A 15,400-nucleotide genomic window follows, 5' to 3' on the forward strand; every position below is an offset into this window, starting at 1 on the left:
AAATATCATTTATATAAATTAAAAACAAAAGTGGCCCTAGGACTGAGCCCTGTGGTATTCCTGGCGTCACATCAGCGTATGCCGAGCTTTTGCCGTTCAAAACAACACATTGTCGGTGCTGAGACAGATAATTTTCAATCCAAGCGAGTACGCTTGAGTGAATATTTAACATATTAAGTTTAATAAGAAGAAGTGGATGAGACACTGTGTCGAATGCCTTGCGAAAGTCTAAAAAGACATAATCTGTTTGTCCTCCCTCGTTAACATCGAATGCCAATTCATGATAAAATTCAATTAATTGTGTTGTGCAAGACAGATCTTTCCGAAACCCGTGTTGTTCTTTGATTAGTATATTATTTTTTGTTATATGACGCATTATCTCGGTATATATAATATGCTCAATGATTTTGCATGAGATGGATGTTACTGAGATAGGCCTGTAATTCGCGACATCTCTTTTCGAACTCCCTTTATGAATAGGTACAACTTGAGCGGTTTTCCAATCATTAGGTAACAGTCCTGTGGATAGCGATTTCACATAGATTAAATAAAGGTACATCGAGATAGGTGTAGCACACCGCTTAACTATACGTAGAGATATACCATCCGGACCGTTTGCTTTGGTTTCATCTATGACCTTTAGGAGTGCCTCGATGCCTCTAACGCTTAATTCAACTTGTTACATTAAAGGAAGTCTGCTTGCATGTGGTGTTGAGCTATGATTGCATTTAGGTAGGAAGACAGATTGAAAATATGTATTCAAACACGTTGCCTTTTCAATATCGTCTGTAATTATTTGTTGATTACAAACAGTTTCATTTATTCCTACAAAATCTGATCCGCATCCTTTTAAAAACCTCCAAAAATGTTTACGATTAGTTTTCATTCTGTCGTTGAGTGTCTTAAAGTACTCTTCCTTCGTATTTTTTATAGCAAACTTATAGTCCTGTGTTACTTCAGATAACTTTTTTATGTGATTCATACTTTTAGTTTTTTTGTATCTAATAAATGCTCTCTTTGTTTTTTTAATTATTCTGAGAATACGCGAATTCACCCAGGGTTTCTTACGTTTCTTGAGTCTGGTGGAGTCTATGCTTGGAACATACTTGTCCGTAAGCTCAAGCAGTTTATCTTCAAATACCCGCCATAAATCATGGATGTCGTAATCCTCAGCAAGACATTCAAAAACCGGCAAGTAATCGAAGAGCTCCTGGTAAATACTAGGATAATCACCTTTTTCGAAGAAAAAAAAAACTCTCCTTGAAGTGGGTGACGTTGATCGGTTAATATCTGTTTTAATGTTTGCAATGACGGCGTGGTGGTCACTTATTCCTGGTATTATATAAACCGAGCTAATAAGTAGGTGAACTGCAGAACAAAAGATCCAGAATGTTACTATTCCGAGTTGGACCACTGACATACTGTAATAGTCCAAAGGTGTTTACAATGTTTTTCATTTCTAAGTTAATACGGCTGTCAACTTTGCATACACAATCACCTTCTAGCCATTCTAAGTCAGGTAAGTTAAAATCACCCGCAAGCAAAATAGGCTGCCGGGATGCCTCCGAAACGATGTCAAACAAAGATTGGAACAGTTTTAAATTTGAGTTCGGTGGCATGTAGAATGATCCAACAGCGTATGAGGAGTTATCAGGTAGAGTGACTGAGCACCAAATTGATTCAACATCGTAGGTATCAAGATCTAGCATAAATGATTTAAGAGAAGAGTGAATTAACAAAAACACCCCTCCAAAGAGGCGGGGCCTGTCCTTTCGATAAGCAATGAATTCTTTAGGGAATACTTCACTATCCGCGATAGACGGGTTCAGCCACGATTCCGTGCCAAAAACAATGTCAGCCTTGACCGACTCTATCAGACCAGCGAATTCATCGACTTTGTTTATTATACTCCTACAGTTTACTACAACAGCAACGAGGTTACGACATACTTGTTTCATTTCCTTTCTATTGCGTCATCGTTCCCTGAATGGAACAACTTCTTTTGTTTCTTTGTCCCACGTGAAGGTCTTTCCGTTAATAATAAGTTTGTCGAAGTTTAGCTTTACCTTGTTATTGCTGTCCGCTTTTTTAACTTTTGCGTATTCCCACAGATGCTTCCGTATTTCTCGGGTCTCGGATGAATAATCCTGATTCACACTGTAGGGTGACCCCTTGAACTTATTAGCATTTGACAAATCGTCCTGTTTTTGCTTATATGAAGAAAAATATACTAGGACTGCCCTTTTGAACCTATCGCTGTAACGACCTACTCGATGTGCCCTTTGTATCGAATTCAGTTCGATCCCCAAGGTAACTTTGCAAATATCTTTAACCAAGTTTTCTGATTGAATCCACGTTTCAGAATGGTTTCCGTCATCTATTCCATAGAAGACAAGATTAAGCCAGCGACTTCTGTTTTCAAGATCGCCGTTTTTTTTCGCACCGCAGATACTTGTTGTTCAAGTGATCTTATTGCATTTCCTTGATCCGACACTAATTTATTTACCTTTCCAACCCGTTACTCAGTTACACCATGCCTACTGTTTACCTCCGCCAGCATAGCCTCGTGTTTGGCTAACTTGGTATCGATGGTATCTAGCTTGCTCATGATTGCTGCCTGACAAGTCTGTAAACTTAAGTACCTCAATTGCTGCTTCGGTGAGAGGTCCAGGATTAAGCTCGACATCGCCCGATAGCAACAAAAGAAGAATCAAGTACAACACTATTCACAAAGAGGCGGAAACTTCGGCAAGACACTCGCGCGCACATTCGTCTGCGACGGTGCGCAGTAGCAATTATCGTAGGAGGAGCCGGCAACGCACATAGCGGACCATGAAGTTGCATTGGATAGTAAGCACTAACCTGCATAACCAACAGTAGTGTTAGCTACGTGTCAGCCAGCGTGCCGGCTCCAAATCCCACGGAGCCAAAATGCTGCGCGGTTAAGAAGATTCGGTTAGTGTCACGTGGTCCTCGATGCTCAACAGGGACTGGTAGTTCGTCGTCGACGAGCGGCTCATTCAAATGGTGATATAAGCCGGTGATAACTGGCAATCCGCTGTTAAACTTGTTTGTCGTCGTGGCCCATCCGATTTCGCTTGATGAAGACGGTTTCGGCGATAGTGGGAGCAGTGCCCAGTCGCCATCCACACCGAGCAGGATCACTGATCCGATTGCAATAAGGACCTGCATAACCAACAGTAGTGTTAGCTGCGTGTCAGCCAGCGTGCCGGCTCCAAATCATCGCACCTGCAAGGCAAAATTTTGCACATAGGCATTTCCCTTTCTACTTAGAGTAATCGACGGATCGCTGACGCAGTGAGCACCTTCTTTTGCAAGAAAGCTTGCTTCGACAATTTCTCTCGTATCTTTATCTATATTTCGAAACAAGATTACACAATCCTTAAACAGTGGTTTATACCCGCAGTCATCACAATGCACGCAGATATGTTCATCTCGAGAACAGTTAAATTTTAGCTTTTGTGCCCTCAGCCTGTCATTGAGGCATCTGTCTGTCTGCCCCATGTACACTTTGCTGCACGAGAAAGGGAATCGATATACGACACCTTGTGCGCAGTGCAAGAACGCGGCTGATGGTTCTTTGACCCGCCGTGGTTGCTCAGTGGCTATGGTGTTAGGCTGTTGAGCACGAGGTCGCGGGATCGAATCCCGGCCACGGCGGCCGCATTTCGATGGGGGCGAAATGCGAAAACACCCGTGTACTTAGATTTAGGTGCACGTTAAAGAACCCCAGGTTGTCGAAATTTCCGGAGTCCTCCACTACGGCGTGCCTCATAATCAGAAAGTGGTTTTGGCACGTAAAACCCCATAATTTAATTTTTTAATTTAATGGTTCTTGGCGCAGCCACGGCGCGTCATTCTCAACGGATTGGTGGCCTTACATATGCTTGATAGATTTTGCGGAGCGGGAAATGCAACATGCACTTCCACTTTTCGGGCTACCTTCTTTAAACCATGATATATCCTATGCATGTACAGTACAACCTTTTTTCTCCTTTCATGGCTGCGCTCGCGCTTACAACCCGGTTCCGCTAGTTATTTGAGCGCATTTTCCAGCACTGGTAAAAGTACGTGGATATCAAGAAATCAATCAATCGAAGCTTTATTTCAGTTTCGAGTACAGTGTACAGTACACACTGGGGGCAAGAGAGAAAAAGCAGTCTACACGACCACTTGACAACGCTCTCGAATAAGATAGCCTGCTTCTAGTAGCCGCTCTTCTTGTATCAAACGCTTTGAGGCATGTCAGCTGCCAAACATATTTTGGGCGTGGAAAGTCTGAAACGCATTTTATTTACTATTTCTTAACCTAAGTGGAAAAGGTGTGCAGACACTCGCTAGGTGGAAAAAAGACAAGAAAAGAGAAAGCATTCGTATCCACTGGAATGTAGCGTGCAACTACAAGGGGAACCCGTACGGCTTGCTCAGAAACAAATCTTCGCAGTTGAACAATTTGTCCTGTTCCGGGATTCACCCTTTTATCAATCCTGTTAAAGAAAGCGTCCGCGGCCTAAGAGTTATAATATTGACACGTGTACTTATCTTCATTGGGGACCCCGTTCCGCCGCCTAACAAATGTAATCGCACAGCGCCGGACGCGCCTGCATGTATCCGAAGTTTATGGAAAGTTATCGATGCTTTTATCCGCTGCCTGTTGTCGCAGAACCTTGTGTTATCTGATTTCATCGCCTGACGCGAATGGTGTAGAACTTTGTCGAAGGCACGTGGGTCCGAACGATTAGTCTGGAACGTTCGACGACTGCTGTATAAAAGCCGGCGCGCTTGACCCACTGATCAGATTTTCGACGATCGCCGACCGTGTTCGCCGCTATCGTTGTGCTATAAGTGTAGCCTGTTTTGTGGGCACAGGTTCGCCCAATAAGAGTTAGTTTTGTCGTTCTCAGTATTGCTACTAGGTTCTTCAACGTCACCACCACGTGACAATATCAGGCTCCTGTGTTGTAGGTCATTTGTTGGAATGCAGCCGTGTGACAAGTGGTTACCTAAACAAGCATATACTTAGTATTTCCGTAAAGTCAAGGCGACGCCGACTATCAGACTTTGGCCGGGGTGTCCATATAATTTTTCTCGCAATAGTACTGAGCTTGTAAAGTCGAGTCTCGATATTGACACAGTTTAGAAAAGCTTGCGCACTTTGGGGGTTATCTTGTTCAAGTTCCCTTCAAGTTTAGTGATTTGTATTGTGTACAATGTACGAGCATTTGTGCCCACACTATAACAGTCACCTGTCTGGCAGAAGGGTTGAAATCCGGGCCAGTTGGTACATACTTGAAGGAAAAAACCAGTCAAAAAACACAAAGGACAAGAGAAGTTCACACCACAACGCCTGGTCGTTTTGGTGTGACGTGTCTTCCATTTTTAGAAAGCGGTGTTTCCATGTGATGAGTGGCGCGCGTGCTACAGATGTGACACAATATTACTCACAGAAAACTATGGAGAACTCACTTTTGAAGAAAGTGAGGCAGATAGCGTACAATATCTAGGTGCAAGACACGTTCCAAAGGATGCAAAATTTAGAGGACCAACGGAATGCGCGTAGCCTCTAGGTCTTATTGCTGAACAGTAGCACAGTGAATTATACTTTTCCATCCGATCAAGAAAGATGTCATCTGTGGTGGTGGAGGCAGTGCTGGTTCATATTGTATTGTATAAATTACGACGCCATGTTTCCGTTCACTTGCAAATTGGGAAAGCAACGTTTGATATTTTCTTTAGCATGTTTGGTATGGAAGCAAGGAAGGACATTGACGACACGGAACAAGAAACAGGAGTGTTTTATGTTAAACTCCGCATTGATCTTTCTTACAGTACGTGGCGCAAAGTAGAGTTAATACGGGCGAAATAGCTGAAGCAAGTACACTGTGCCTCGTGAACGATTTCTACAAATGGACGAGTGTTGCACTACTTTGAGATGACATGACACCTAGAAAAAGTGTATATCTCGTGCCCTTTACGACAGAGATTGCCGTGGGATCACCAATCATATTTCAGCGCTCATTCTGGAACTTCAAATTAGACGTCCAGAAGCTGCTTCACACGGCTTGCAAAATTTCTTCTTCAGGAGCACCATTCATTCTGCTCACCGTGCATCCTGTGATGCGTGTTTTACGGGTTATCTGTAGAGTTATATCACGTTTCTTGTCGTCTTCTTCAAGGCTAGCTTTTAAGTAGTCTGACCTGTGATCTTTGAGATCGTGTAGTTTTAGGGAAATAATGGAAATTTAGTGTATCGTCTTCACGGTCTAAAGACAAAGTGCTCATTGAATGAAACTTAAGAAATTGCGTCTGCGGAAAGGAAAAGAACACTGTAAGCTGTCCCGCTCCTGTTTGGTTTTGCCGGGAAACGCACTCGTCGTTTATGGGGCAACGTTTGCGTCGTCAATTTTGCGCCAGCACGCCACGTCGACATAAGTGTCTCGCCTTCTCTCTTATTTACTTCGGCGCCAACGCCACTTGTCGCTGTCGCTCGTCAGGCAAGATGAGGGGAAGTGCTAATCGAAGGTTGAAGAGAGGCGCGCACAACACTTGCTTTGGCAAGCAAGTGCGTAAAATAAACGGAAGCCACCAAGACTCACTCCCAAAATAAGCATCGTGTTTATGACCCCATACCCCCTCACTCTTACTCCCGTAACCAAAATTTACTGTGACAGGCTCACTCAGACGTTGGCTCACCACAATTTACTCTGGCACGCTCATATGGAATTACACTCGCAAGAACTTCACTCCGCAGGCTCACTCAGACTCAGGCTAATCGAAGATTGAGTCAGACTCAGACTCAACGGTCTGAGTGAGTCGATTAACGAGCGTGCTTACGACGTATGCCTTGGTGTATGTACCAAGCGGCAAATATTTACCAAATATATACCAAGCGGCAGACGTCAATTTGCAGAGAAGGGAAAGAAAATTGCAAATTGAAAAGAGCCATCGTAGGTGCCGTGATGGTAACATATTTTACTAATAAGGACAGCTTACTCATGCGTTGATGTTTTCGTCTTCTTGTTCAGCTTCGAGAAATGAAGGTGAACGCTGGTTTTCCGCTGTGGATCCGGAGTGACACGGAGCTCAACGAATATTATTCGTCGGTAAGCAACATAATATATACGCTAGTTTATCATTTTCTGGGGGTAAATGCGAAGTGTAACGTACGGGCTACGAAAGGCTGACATGTTACGTGTTTTCTCTAGTCTTCTTTGTTACGTGAATGATATTTTAAAGTAACCATGAGTGGACTACGAACCAGCTGAGACGGAACGATTATTCGATAAAAATGACTTTGCAGTAAACTTCACAGCACTCAGCGTCAACACTTATTTATTTATCTCATGTGAAGGCTTGCATATTACAAATGAGTAGTATATACTACAAAACGGGATCTGGCATGAACACGCAATTTTACAGCGAAGCTGTGAGCCTGAAGTTCATCGCGATTGTTCCCGGCATTGTCTCTAGGAACAAGAAACAATATTCGGTGATTGATGTGAAAAGTTCATATATCCTTTGGCATCACGTATACAACATACGGCATAGCATTTGTTTCAATATAGAACAAGCACAAAACAAGCATTCAAACCACATCATTGATAATAAGGTGTACCCCCCGTGGTTGCCTAGTGACTATGCTGTTGGGCTGCTAAGCACGATGTCGTAGGATTGAATCCCAGCCACGGCGGCGGCATTTCAAATGGGGCGATATGCAAAAATACGCGTGTACATAAATTTACGTGCACGTCAAAGAACCCTAGGAGGCCGGAATTTCCGGAGTCCTCATAATCGGCATGCCTCATAATCGGATCCTCGTTTTGGCAGAAAAACCTCATAGTAAAATTTTTAAAGAATGATAAGCTTCTCCTGCTAAAAATGCGAAGCACGTAGCCCTCGTCGAAAGCTTTCGTGGTATAGATTACAGCTGCCCCATCTGCCGCGGCAACGGCAGGTTGCGGCGTAGGGAGAGACCTTACTAGCTTTCCATACATAATAGGACCAGCCTAACAACTGATTTCATGTTATTGGTGCACCACTATGGGTAGAAAACGCATAGTTAGGACTCACGAGAACCAGGGCGAATACGAGGAGGGAATGAGGGAAACTAAACGGCAATATGAACAGCGGCGGCTTGCCCCCGCTGGTACTATTGTCGTGAAATTCTAGCAAAGTGGAAGTCCACGCATGCACATCCTCGTGTGGCTGAATAATGCCCCGGAGGAGGAATTGAGCAATAAAACGTTGCATGCCTCCCCCCCCCCACCTCCCGTAATAGTGGTGGTTTTCAACACATCTGCTTTCGCAGCACCAGCATGGCGAATCAATATATTTTTTCGTTGAAATTGTGCGGATATGTACATTTTGTTTATTGTTTGTCAGCCAGCACTTATTCTGTGTGATCGAGGCATAAATTCAATTACTTATTGGTATAACTTCTGATCGCTATGGTTTCCTTGCGTGTTGTCAGTTTTCTCTGGTGCTCTTTGCGACGATAATAGGCCAGCTGGAATAAGCAACCAGCCCCAGGTCGGCCCAGATGACGAGCGTCAGTGGGTGAGATTAGCGACCTAGTCATAGTAAACGGCAAAGTCGTCGGGCCCTGCAGTGCGTCGTGGCGAGGTAGGAGAAGAAGAAATTTCTATTCTGACGTGGTGTATTACGATATGGTTGACAGTATCAGCTGGATCCTTAGCCAGGTGATCCTTAGTCTAGGCGGCCAGTTCGAGATTCTGTTTTGAAGTTGAGGGTCCGAGTCTCCAGAAAGGTTCTAGAACTGGGGCCGTGCCTGGTGCCGGGTTAAAGAGAGGTCCAAAGCGATGGTTGATAGATGAAAAAACACGTTTTATGAACAAATTTATATGATGGTGGTCTAGAAGAAGGGCTCCATGATTCTTGGAGCACACTACATGTCCAGCGCAGTACGTCGAAGTCTCTACATGTCTGAGCTGCTCCACAACACCCAAGATCTGTTGGATAAGCAGTTGATTTGCCCCTTTAGCTCGTCGTGGAAATTCAATGTGCTTCTTCTCAGCCAATTATAACTGTCGCACAGTCTGCAAAATCCCACCCATTGTGTCACATCTTGTTGCCGGACACCACCTTTGGTGTGCAACCTTCTACCCGCCCTTGACGTAATTAACACTCAGTCGATTGTGAAACTTGGGTTGACGCTGTTCCCCTCGAAGTCGTCAGCGTAGGCTTTCTCCCGCGATTAGTGGGCTCTCCTCAATGGCCAACTTGCAGCGATTTTCATCTTGCCATTGATTCTTGACTTCATCACCTTGAAGGTGGGTTCTCTGTCTGCCTTTCAATAGTCGGCACCGTGTCCCGTGGTAGTCTGGACCGTTGCTGGTGCTTCACGGGAAGCAGACAAAGACCGACGTTGTTATTTAGAGACGCACATGACCGACGACCCCTAACAGCTTGGGGTCCGAGAACTCGCCTCTTTTGCCAGCTTTGGGTCGTCGAGTAGACGAAGAACCGACGCATAATTGATTTTCAATTATGTTGAAGTCATGCTGGTTTCGTCGCCAGCACCTTCTAGAAAAAAAAGCGATGAATCGGGGGTTTTATTCTATAACAGCACGCTCACCAATGAATCACCCTTTCTTCAGAAGAACCTGCAGTTGCAACAGTTTATAACACAAACGTATGCTAAATTACAGTCCAAAGCAGCACGGACTAATAGTACTCTCCTATACATAATGAATATTGCTAATCAGATGTCGTGACGGCATTTAGAACTCTATGCGTGGATGATTTTGAAGTTTTGTAATGAACCTTGGTAATCTATTCCAAATTATTGAGCCGTGAAATGATAGGGAACGTTGATAGTATACATTATGAGCGGCGGCGTAGCCAGAAATCTCATACCAGGGGGGGGGGGGGGTCGCGTCGCAGCTCAGCCTCCTCCTTATATAATTTGTCGAGTGATCAAATACATGAATAATAACTGCATAGCCATTGCCACAGATGCTGAAAACTAATTCTTGAAACTAGGAACTGTGAAGACAAGTACAATATGTATTTTTTCGTAAAAGAATATTGCTTTAGCTTCGACAGGACGGCCGGATGGAGGACCTACGGCTTGAGGCCTAAACGACCGGGGCGAGCAGTGCCGCAAAAAAGAGCCGCGTTGCTCAAGTCGGGGACCAGGCCAAGAATGAATTTATTTCAGCTAGGGGAAACGCACCAGGCAACTTACAGAGTTAGGCCTTGAGTGTAGCCCTGACGTAAACGATTTGAAACTGAAACTGGAAGCCAACACAGGATACCACATCACCTCTATCTTCAGAGGAAAAAGCGGTACTCACTCTCCTCGCAACAAAAGCACGTCATGAGTCACAGAAGAACACAGAAGCCTCAGCGTTACACAATGAAGATTTCCCAATGTAAGTTTCGGACGTTATCATTTATCCTTATACAATGAATAGGATTTCTACTAGTATACTAGTATCAATTATGGACATGTATCATTTACACATATTACTTGGCGTTAGCCACATGGAAAAATAATCGCAGTGGAAATGCGGCTCACTACATGTCATGTTATTGATTTGGATTGCGTTGAGTAAAGAGTACATGTTAGCACTAACACGCGTGTGTGGTGAAGACATCTTTGTATAATAGAAAATTCAGGTACATGTACCAATCACAGACTGTTTTTTTAAGCGGACATCTTTGACTTCCCCATTTTAAGAGAAATACACTACATGAAGACTGAAAATAAACATGATTGCACTACAGTTCTGAAGACTTGCAGTACACATGACGACGAGATGCACACTTGCACACACAGATCACACGTGAAAAAGTACATAGAGTACAAAAAGAAAGTGCGAACATTCGTGTGGCCCTGGGACAGCACTGATGTGTGGCTCATTCGCCCTGAGACTGACTCAACACAGCTCTGTGGCTGTCGTGGATTGGAGACTGTGCCTATAAAGCACTTTACACTCCCAAGTAGTTGGGAAAGTCCCCCCCCCCCCCCCCTGTGAGGATTCTAAAGCCTAAATAAAGTTCAGCACTTTTTTGATATGAAAAACAAATGCGTATGGCGGCTATTACCGTAGTGAAAATGTGCGTACTACATGCTTATGCTGAGAGAAATGTAAGGTACAAGAAACTTGTGGTACCCCTTCTACGGGGATGCTAAGACATCAGGGAAAGTTTTCCTGCCACAAGGATCCATTGATAAATCTGCAGTATAGGAGTATCTACAGTGTGTGCATTGCACCCCTTATGCTTCCAGAAATCCCCCAATTTGAAGGATACTTAGGAGACTACTTATGCGCTATTTACCTAACAAACATGTAAGGAAAGACTTTTGTCTTTAAGAGCCGAATTGGAATGGGAGAGTTGAAACCTCTGTAGACAGTAAACGAAGGCAGAACGCTACTTGGAATCATAATCCTTAACCGTAGCGGAGGTTGTCTTTCACGTGTAGGTCTATGCAGGGCTGGTTCAGGTTTTAGAGGAGGAACAGCGGAAGTTTTACTAGTACAAAGACTGGACGGTGTGTCAGTGTCCTGAGTGCCTTCAGAAGCAGTGTCTTGGGGAGGAGTGTCGCACGGGTGTTCAGGATACTTTTCTGCACGGGGTGAACCCGATGACGGTGGTTAAACAGGCGTTTGCAAAGACGTGGCTGCCGCATGAAAACGGGTACTATTAGGAACTGGAAGAAAAGGTGGAAAACTATCGTCAAAGAATGTGGCGTCATCGAAATGACTCCTTCCATTGCTTGTTTCACGCTGACGTACCGAGTACTTCACCAGTTTAGAAGCATTCCAACGCTTGCCATTTCAAGCCGGAGAGTACTTCGACCTACTTTGCGATAAATCTTGAACGGACTGGAGTATTTAGGACCAGATTTCCGTGAAGTACGCACCCTAACGAGATCGCCTGGCTGAAACTGAGGGCATTTTGTTGCGTGACGATGATCCACATACTTTTTACTATTTTCTTGTTTTTGACGTACTCCACTCTGCACTTCTTGGCGCAACTTTGGAGAAGCAAATTCAGGATGAATTGGAGGCATGTTTGCGACGTCTAGACGAGTTCGTGGTTGCCGACTACAGAGCAGCATAGCTTGAGACACACCGGTAGTCATATTTGGAGTAAACCTGTAAATTGCTAAGTATTCAAAAACCCACGCCTGATGTCTCGCTGTTACAAAATGGCGCTGTCATGGCGGTCAAACCTAGCTAGGTAGATTTCACACAGGGCAGGCGCAACACACGAACTTATGCAGATGCCCCGTTTCTTGGTGTACAAGTTCCCTTCAAATTTTACAAGAGTTGCAATAGGTAAAACCGCAAAAGTTCCAAAAACCCTTCTCTGGAGACGCCACAAATGTTTTGAAAAGGCCCTACACCAGACAAGTCGATTAGTTCACTGACAGCGCGAAAACGTTTATCATGTGGAACAGAGTAGAAGAGCTCTTCAATATGTACTGAAATGCTGAAATGTGCACCTAAGTCACTTTTTTTAAAGCGCCGCTGTCACATCTGCGGTAACACTTAACCTTGTAGGGGTCTTCAGGCGTGAGGCTGTTGAGATGCTCCTTGAGGGGTCTGCTGAGGATGGCCTCCCAGCTGCCGTTTTCTGTGACTATTGTTCGTAGAGGGCACAAGTCCTTATGCGTCTTAGCGGAAAACAATGTAGTCAATCCTTGCACTTGTCTGTGCAGAGTTTGAAGATCTATCTCTGCGAGCAGGTTCAAAGCAGCCCATTTCAACTTAGCTACTTTTAACCTAGATTTGTTGAAATTTGTAGTAACTGCCTGCAGAGCTTTTCACGAGAACGGGAAACCGGCCTTCCTTGTCAGAAATGAGTAGTGTAAGTTCGCCCTTGCGCAAGTAATCAGAAACGCACCTAAGAACCGTCCGGCTATGCGATTTGCGAAGCAAACACCCCTATACAGAGTACGCAGCTGTTTTGCACGCAGCTTTGATGCACACATTGCCAGATGACACGGCCATCCTGTACCGTAAGCGCGCGAAGACAGACGTGGGCGTCGCGGACTCTGCAGTTGAATCGAGAAAAAAGCAACTGAAGGCAATTCTGAACTTCGTTAAAGTTGAAGTGGAAAGTGGGCATGAGAATAGAGCATCACGCGAGAAACCTACATAAGGGAGGTCGTCACCTAACTGCAAAGTAGCGCAACACTTGACACTACCTGATAAACGGCCCGGCATAGCACAAGTAGCACGCTCTTCATCACCATATGCCACTTCACTGCCCGGAAAGATTACATGTCCCCTGTGGGGCGTCACAGGACATGTGACGCGTGATTATCACATTATCAACGGAGGACAAATGTCAATGCTTTAAGTGTGGTAACCAGGGGAGCATTGCTTTCTCTTGCCAAACAGCAGCGTGACTCAAGTGTGAGCGATACTCAAGACGACACATGTCTGCACTGTGCGATATTTATGGAAGACTAGGAATCCGGCCCACAATAAACTACTCCTGTTGGAACCCGCCGTGGTTGCTCAGTGGCTATGGTGTTAGGCTGCTGAGCACGAGGTCGCGGGATCGAATCCCGGCCACGGCGGCCGCATTTCGATGGGGGCGAAATGCGAAAACACCCGTGTACTTAGATTTAGGTGCACGTTAAAGAACCCCAGGTGGTCGAAATTTCCGGAGTCCTCCACTACGGCGTGCCTCATAATCAGAAAGTGGTTTTGGCACGTAAAACCCTATAACTTAACTTAACTCCTGTTGGAGCTGAAAACCGACAGGCGCCAACACAACGAGAAAAGGAGATAACAACACCTCCTGGAAGGAGCAGGCACTCGTCATCTGTGCTGCTCCAAACATCCACAGTGTGGGCGGCCGGAAACCATGGCTGTGTGCCAGTACGGCTGCTGCTTCGCACCAGCAGCCAACGGACCATTGTCCGTAAATACGTGTCGCAGCAGCTATATCCGCCTTGTACTGGAAATGATGAATTGTACGTGTTTACATTCTGCAGCGGCATATCCCCACGGCATTACCAATGCCGAAGGGATAACGTCACACTTTGTGGCCGCATTGAGTCGGTTGACGTCGCTCTTGAAGCTACGCTGTTGCCAGAGGGCTGTGCCGTGGAGGCCCCGGCCACAGATCACGCTGCTCATAACATGATGCGTGAGTGCAATTTAGCCTTTGCTAAAGAACCTCAAGAAGACGCATTTCAAGGCTCGACGATAAGCGTTTCATTGGCTCAGGTAATTATTGCAGGTTAATGACCGGTTGCGTGAAACGTTTCATCGACACGCTATGCGCAGTAGGGACTATATTTGGCTGGGTCAAACAAGGACTGTTAGATAGTATCTGCCATTCTATGTCACCGCATAATACCAGTGCAACTTTGTTCCTGACTTGTTCCGACTGCTAGCGCACTGAAGTGCGGCCTGGAGGCCCATGACATATCTGGTGCTTGGATGCCCTTGCTATAACCAACCTACACGAGGGTCACGACACCAAGAAGCACGCGGTCACTACGTAGTGCTTCTGATGATCAAGACGTCAGGTCTCACGTCATGTATGAACAGGAATGGAACGAAGACAGGCTCAAGCGTAAGCATCAGCGGTTCAAATATCACCCAGCATTTCTGCAGGAATACAATGCCGCTATCAGCGGGTACTTTAAGAATCCTAAAGCCATGCGGAGAGAGTAGTGCCATCTGTACCACTTGTATATATCGTCTGCAACATTTCTCATCATGCAAAAGCCCGACGACAAGCCGTAACTACAAGGTCTGCGTCCTGTTAAACGCCTCTTCGCATGGGTAGGCCGAATCTTGTTTAAACGACATGCTTGATAAAGGCATCAACCATAGTCACAACCTCTTGCACTTGAACATGCAGTGTGCATGAACATGCATCCCCCCGCTGGCATCCGAATGACCTTCCTCCTGATATGCATCCCACCGGAAGACAGAGACCCTCCCTTTTCTAGTGGATCGACCGACTACCGATATGTGAACATCTCGTCCTGACAATCTAGTGGCGCATGCATGACTCGGATCCCTTTCAGAGAGTCCTCCAGTTCGTTCTTGCTGTCACCAACCCTGCAGCACCACCTGAAAACGTGGAAGGCAACACATGCACATATTGCAGCCCGCCTACAACCGTCATTCTACGTGCACGGCTTAGTCGTAGGCGTGTCTTCTGAAGAGGAGGCATTGGAGATTTACCGGGAAGCGGATGTCATTATTGCAGATGCAGGATAGGAACTAGGAAAATCGGGCGCCAACTTCCGCCTGCTCTGCACCCAGTTCTTGAACGACGGTTTCTCACTTGAGAATACTAGTGAGCAAAGCTCCAAGTCCAAGGTGCTTGGTCTGCTTTGCAACCGCTCATCAGATGACATGATTCCCACCACGCAAGC

The sequence above is a fragment of the Dermacentor andersoni genome, chromosome 3 (genome assembly GCF_023375885.2).
Source record: "Dermacentor andersoni chromosome 3, qqDerAnde1_hic_scaffold, whole genome shotgun sequence".
Lineage (NCBI taxonomy): Eukaryota > Metazoa > Arthropoda > Arachnida > Ixodida > Ixodidae > Dermacentor > Dermacentor andersoni.